The 6,176-nt window shown below is 30.1% G+C and overlaps 1 pseudogene; it reads left to right on the forward strand.

Annotated features, from left to right (window-relative positions):
• Positions 1 to 6,176, forward strand: part of LOC108692556 — a 7,082-nt pseudogene that overhangs the window by 405 nt on the left and 501 nt on the right.

Here is a 6,176-nt window from a genome sequence, read left to right on the forward strand (position 1 = left end):
TTTAAGATCGACAATAAGCCTCACAGGAACTAAGAGACACGGCAAATGGATTGGAAATTTTCAATCCATCGGAATCCATATTTTAAATCCATAAAAATATTTATATGGAATCCGATCCATAAAAATGGATTGGATTCCATATAAATATTTTTATATATGTAAGTTTAAATAAATTAAAATAATAATTATATGAAATTCTATGGTTATTATTTTAAAACTTTTAAATAAAAAATATACGATATATAATAAAGGAAATATGTTAATATAAAATATACATAAAAGCGATTAATTTATTAATTAAAAATAAGGAATTTATACGAGTAACATTTATTGTACATATTTACGTAGTTCTTTTGATGTTTCTTTTAACTATTAAATGAAGGAGAATTCTCATGATATATTTTTACGGTACAACTTTTTTTTAACTCAGTTGAATTAAAAAACGAAAAATTTTTTATTCATATTTCTGAATAAAATAATTCATAATGCATTTTTAAATGAAACAATGGATTTTTTACTCACAATTTTGAATTGAATAGTATTCATAGTTCATTTTAAAAGAAAAACTTTTTTTTATATTCAACTGGATTAAAACTACATTTCCTATTCAGAATGTTAAATTAAGCAGCATTCACGATGCACAGAAATAGCCGATATTATTTTCAGATTCAACATTGAAAAATTGCAATTCCTATTCAGAATTTTAAATTAAGCAGTATTCACGATGCACACAAAATACTATAGTATTATTTTTAGATTGAAAAGCATAGAAATATATTCCAAGTCATTCCTATAAATGAATAAAAATGCATTCATTTTCAGGAATGAAAAAGATTCATTTTAACATTCATGAATTCGTATTTCTGAAAATCTGAATCCATTTTAATCCATTTCAATTCTCGTTTGCTGAGGATCTTTGGAACATCCAGTTTTATATCACTGATGTTAATTTTCTTTAAGGATTTACAATAATAAGACCTGTTACAATCATAATATGTTAGTTCAAACCTGATATGCTGATTCTATAATAAGTTGATAGTTGGAAGTCTTAGTCCGTAAAGTTGACCAATAGCCAACTTGTAAGACTAATGCTGAATGATCAAATTCATCAATAGGCTTTCTACAATGAGCCATAAGTTATAAATCAGAAGTCAGAAACTTGACTACTGTGATTGGTTCATTTCTTATAATTTATAATTTATGAGCTATGGCTTATTGAAGACTTATAGAAGATTCATAAGCTATCGACTCATTAGAATCAGCATTATATTAACTTAAATTTTTATGAAAAATTGTATCATTGCCTAAAGTCGATACAGCAACATATAGTTACCCGATACGATAGTGAAACGTTTAAAAGGCGCCGGTAATCATGGAAGAAATGACTTATATTCATTTCTTTTTACAATCATATACTGCCATTCCTCTTTACAATTATTCCATTGCCTTTCTTCTGTGAATTTAGATCGAGGATAGGATTAAACATGAGCGAAGAGGTGGAATTGAGATGACACACACGCCACAAGGAAGCCGTTCAGGAACACTCATCATCCAAAGCCACACGACCCCCACTACTTCTCCACTGAAGTCACCAAAATATATCAACGAGTAATGCTTCCGAATGCAGCTTATTATAGACGAGGTCGCCCTCTCATGAGCGGAAATTTACAGCAGAACCGACAGCCAAATCAATCACAATCACAGAAAAAAACAGATTAATGATTGCAGAGTAATTATTTAGAATACGGACTACATTTCCGATTTTGATGAAATTAGACGCGTTTTTGCTCAAAAACGAAAGAATCTGTAAAAAAAAAGAGAAACATCGAGATAGCTTCGAACTGAGATATTAAGCATTAAAGTTGATTATTGAGATTAGGAAATCTGTCATGTGGAGTGTATAGACAGTAATGCTTATTGGTTCGAGGCGCTTACGTCGCCCTGAATAAAAAAAAAATAACATCTACCCGCTTAGCTGTGTTCGGACTCCCATCTGAGTGTCCTATCTGGGTGACATCCTCGGATGTCATATCATCTTTATTGTTTATCGAATGTTAAATAAAGATCACGAGATCATCCAAGTAGGAATCCGAAAACAGCCAAGCGGATAGGATATGTTATTTTTTTTACCCGAGGCACGGTAAAGGCTACATGTATTGCCGTTCGTGCCGATGTTGAAGTAAAACTGAAACGCAGAAAATTTAAATTTTAATATACATTTATTAAATTATATAGGTTATTCTGCACGAACTTTCCGACAACCCAACGGAGTTAGTGATATATATAGGTAACTACAAGTCATTTTTCTTTGATAGAACAATATGGAATAAATAATTGTTCTTTATTTATTACAATTTTTTCATTGCAAGAATGCATAAAAAAACATGCCTTTTTTATTATTAAACCTATTCACAATGCACTTACAAAATTATCTATGATGCTGCATATGTCAAGGTGCACTATTTGAAACAGTTTGAATGGGTCTAAATTATCCATATGAAGAATACACAGTATTAATGGATAAAGATGTTCTTAATCTAAGAGCTAAAGTCTTACTTAGGATTACCATAGAGCAAGTAAAATACTGTGAGATTGACATTGATACATGGAAAATGATTTGTAGGATAGAAGAAATATCTATTCTTTCTATAGGGTAATAACAAATATATGCAATGTAACAATATATTTCAGTATATTGGCTTTTCTTAATGCACAATCTTAAAACACAAATTAAAATAATTTTTATGATTCATATTCGTAAAATATAATAAAAGTATGAATATATATGAATAATAATAATGAATATATATTTATCTATCACATTTTCATATTTTAGAAAGAATAATACTGTGTTAATTGGGAGGAAAACTAGCATATCTTTGTGTATCAATTTGACACAAAAGCGATTTTATTATCATTTGTATCCACATTGGACAGATATTACCGCTTGGCTGTTAAGTGAAATTTTAATCTGTGTAGTGGTGATCTTAGTATTATTATGCCTTCTTTAGAAAGATTACAAAAATTAAGGTGTCATGAACCAGTTAGGTAAGATGAATTTTACAAAATGAAAGGAAGTTCTTACATATATAATATTTACATAGAGTCTTTAAAAATGTTTCAGAAAGAATTTCTCGTATATGAAGCTTAAAGAAAAATGTGCCAACGAGCCTGGAAGTTATATACTGCGCGAGAGTGAAACTGAGTATTGTGTTACATCGACGTTTACAACAAAAATGGAACTATATCTTTGCAAGAAGTAGTAGAGACTAAACCTGATAAATTTGTAATGACAAACAGTTCTCAAGTATATGAATCTTTGAGAATCTTTAATTTCTTCATTCCAAAATCCCAATGAATTGATATATTTTGGAAAATGCTTGACATTTTCGGAATATGATATATATTAATTAATCATATATGAATTGGATACATATATATTTTTTTTATAAGGAAAATATCGATATTTTAGTATTTGACTTAAATACATTTATATATAGAGAGAATTTATTTTCTAGACAAGTCTAAATTATTATTTTGCGCTTTGGAAAACATGATAAACGAAGTAGCGACAGATGAGGAAATAATTACTACTTTATTGCAAGGTGAACCGCGATCCGTACATGGAATGAATTGCAGGTAACAAAGCGATCTCAAAAAGCGACGAAGATTTGATCTGTTCCATGACAATGACGAATTTGCATCGAGCTATATTGCGAGTTGCTAAAGGCAAGAAGCTCGAGATTGATGATGAAGATACTGAAGACGGAGGAGAATAATTATACCAAAGAATTTTTAGAATTTTGGTCAGTAAATGGAGTCAACTTCAGTAACTTTAGTAGATAAATATCAGAAATCTTAGAAAGGTATTAAATTGTGAAAGTGTGAAAATACTACTTTTCAGATTATACATGGTATAACTGTAGCTCCGACTGGAATGTTACTCGAGCTAGTGAATTTGGGCCCGCTGGACAAGTACCTGTGCAATAGTAAATCTGTATTAACGGTTGATATGGTAGAAGCCACCGTTTGTCTGGCAACAGCTCTATGGCATTTGGTAAATTTCTCCAAATATTTGTGTTATATCCTAATGTTAATATCTTAAACATGCAAGAATATGTAGGAGGAGAATCATGGAAATATAATTCATGGAAATATAAGATGCCGTACGTTCTCGTACATTCACACACAGATAACAACTTCATTGTCAAGTTGGGTGATCCTGGTCTCTTCATTTATACTGAGGACGAGTAAGTAAAGAAATAAAAATCTTTTTAATTATATTCATTGTTTTCTTTTCAACTGTAATATAAGGATTCGCGATTTTTCGTTATTTTGCGCAGCATATATTGGATACCACCAGAATGTTACACGAATTTTACATCAGCAAAATATAGTCTTCAAGCAGATATATGGGCACTGGCGATGACCATTTGGGAGATATTTTCCAGAGGGGCTTCTCCATCCAAATATCACAAAACTCATACTGTTAAAATGGTATATTTATTAGAAACAAACATTTCATTACGTTATTTTTTTTACGCTGATAGAATTATTTTATTAGAAACTCTAACTATGATGATTAAATCATATTGTCTTGCAGTATATATATGCAGTATTATAAATGTGAAAACCGATTGCTTCCTCCTAAAGATTGTCCAAACGAAATCTATAAATTAATGTTGGAATGCTGGGGCAAAAATAATTCCATAGCAAGGAAACAACCTCAGACTATTATAGAGATATCAATCAGATTCTCTATGAAATATATAACGCTCATAGAACTTATACGTACGCTATATGCCCCAAGTTTTTCCGAGATGCCGATGGAAACATTGATGAGAATGGCAGTATTTATACAGAAGAAAGCAAATCATATAGTGAATCGCAAACGAGTTTGGTCACTGATTACACTAATATTACTTGGAACGATCATAGTTTGTCGATTTAAATCTTTTTAACAGCAAAAGTAATTGATATTATTTTTGACTAATTGATTGAATGCTATTTACGAAAAAAAAATATGATCAAATTATCTTTAGACATTAGAATAATGTAATACAAGTATTGTTTTACAAATAATAATATTTAATTGTGATAAGTGATATGAGAGTTAAGAATTAAATTAGTTTTTTTAAAAGCTACAGAGCAATTAGTCAGCTATCAGAATCAAGACAGCAACATAGATGAATTGTCATTTTATTTGCATTGGCTAAACAGCGAATTGTACAAGATGCCATTTGCGGATAATGGTAATGATTATTGTCCGAATTGCGAAGATAGCTCAGGCAAAACTAATAAAAGTAAAACCAATGACAAGGCTTGCAACAGTAAAGATAGCTCTCAAGCTGGCAGCGTACTTACGAGATAAATGAAAATTTGAATGTGATCTTGCAAGGACATATAGGCGAAGGCTTTTATGGTGAAGTATATAAGGATAGTATATATGCTCAGGAGACGCAATGGTAAGAAAGTTGATTCGGAGCAGGAAGTAGCCGTCAAAAGACTCAAGAGGACTAAGAAAATGTGCTTGACTTCGAAAGAGAAATTAAAATCATGGAGATAAGTCATTGTTTTAATAATCAATTATTATTTTTTCAGGAATTGTGTGTTTAAACTTTCTGTAAATTATATTCATTGTTCTCTTTTTAAATTTATTTTTAGAGACTCAATCATCTAAACATTGTAAAAATTTTGTGCTCAGTGGACCGAATTCTGGTGATGGAATTTATTCATTATGGTTCATTGTTGTTATCTAAATTCGCATCGGTACAGTCTTGCATATAAAACACTGTTAGGCTTCGCTCTGGACATCGTTACGGATATGGAATATCTCGAAGTATGAACATTGTTCACCGAGATTTAGCAGCGAGAAATATCCTAGTAGCGAACGAAGGTCAAGTGAAAATGAGTGACTTCGGTCTTGCGCAAGTGATAGCTGCGAGTGATTATTATGTATTTAAAACTCTTCGTAATATTCCAATTAAATGGTAAGATAGCATAATAATTATAGATAGCATAATGATTAAAAATATGTTCTTTTTTCTCAATATTTTAACAATAATAGAATAAAATAACGCTTCACGTTTGAAAATATATATTACTTATATATTATTATATATTATATAATATATATTATTCTATATTATATATTATTATATAATATAATATTTTAT

This window comes from Atta colombica, unplaced genomic scaffold, assembly GCF_001594045.1.
Source record: "Atta colombica isolate Treedump-2 unplaced genomic scaffold, Acol1.0 scaffold77, whole genome shotgun sequence".
NCBI classification, from domain to species: domain Eukaryota; kingdom Metazoa; phylum Arthropoda; class Insecta; order Hymenoptera; family Formicidae; genus Atta; species Atta colombica.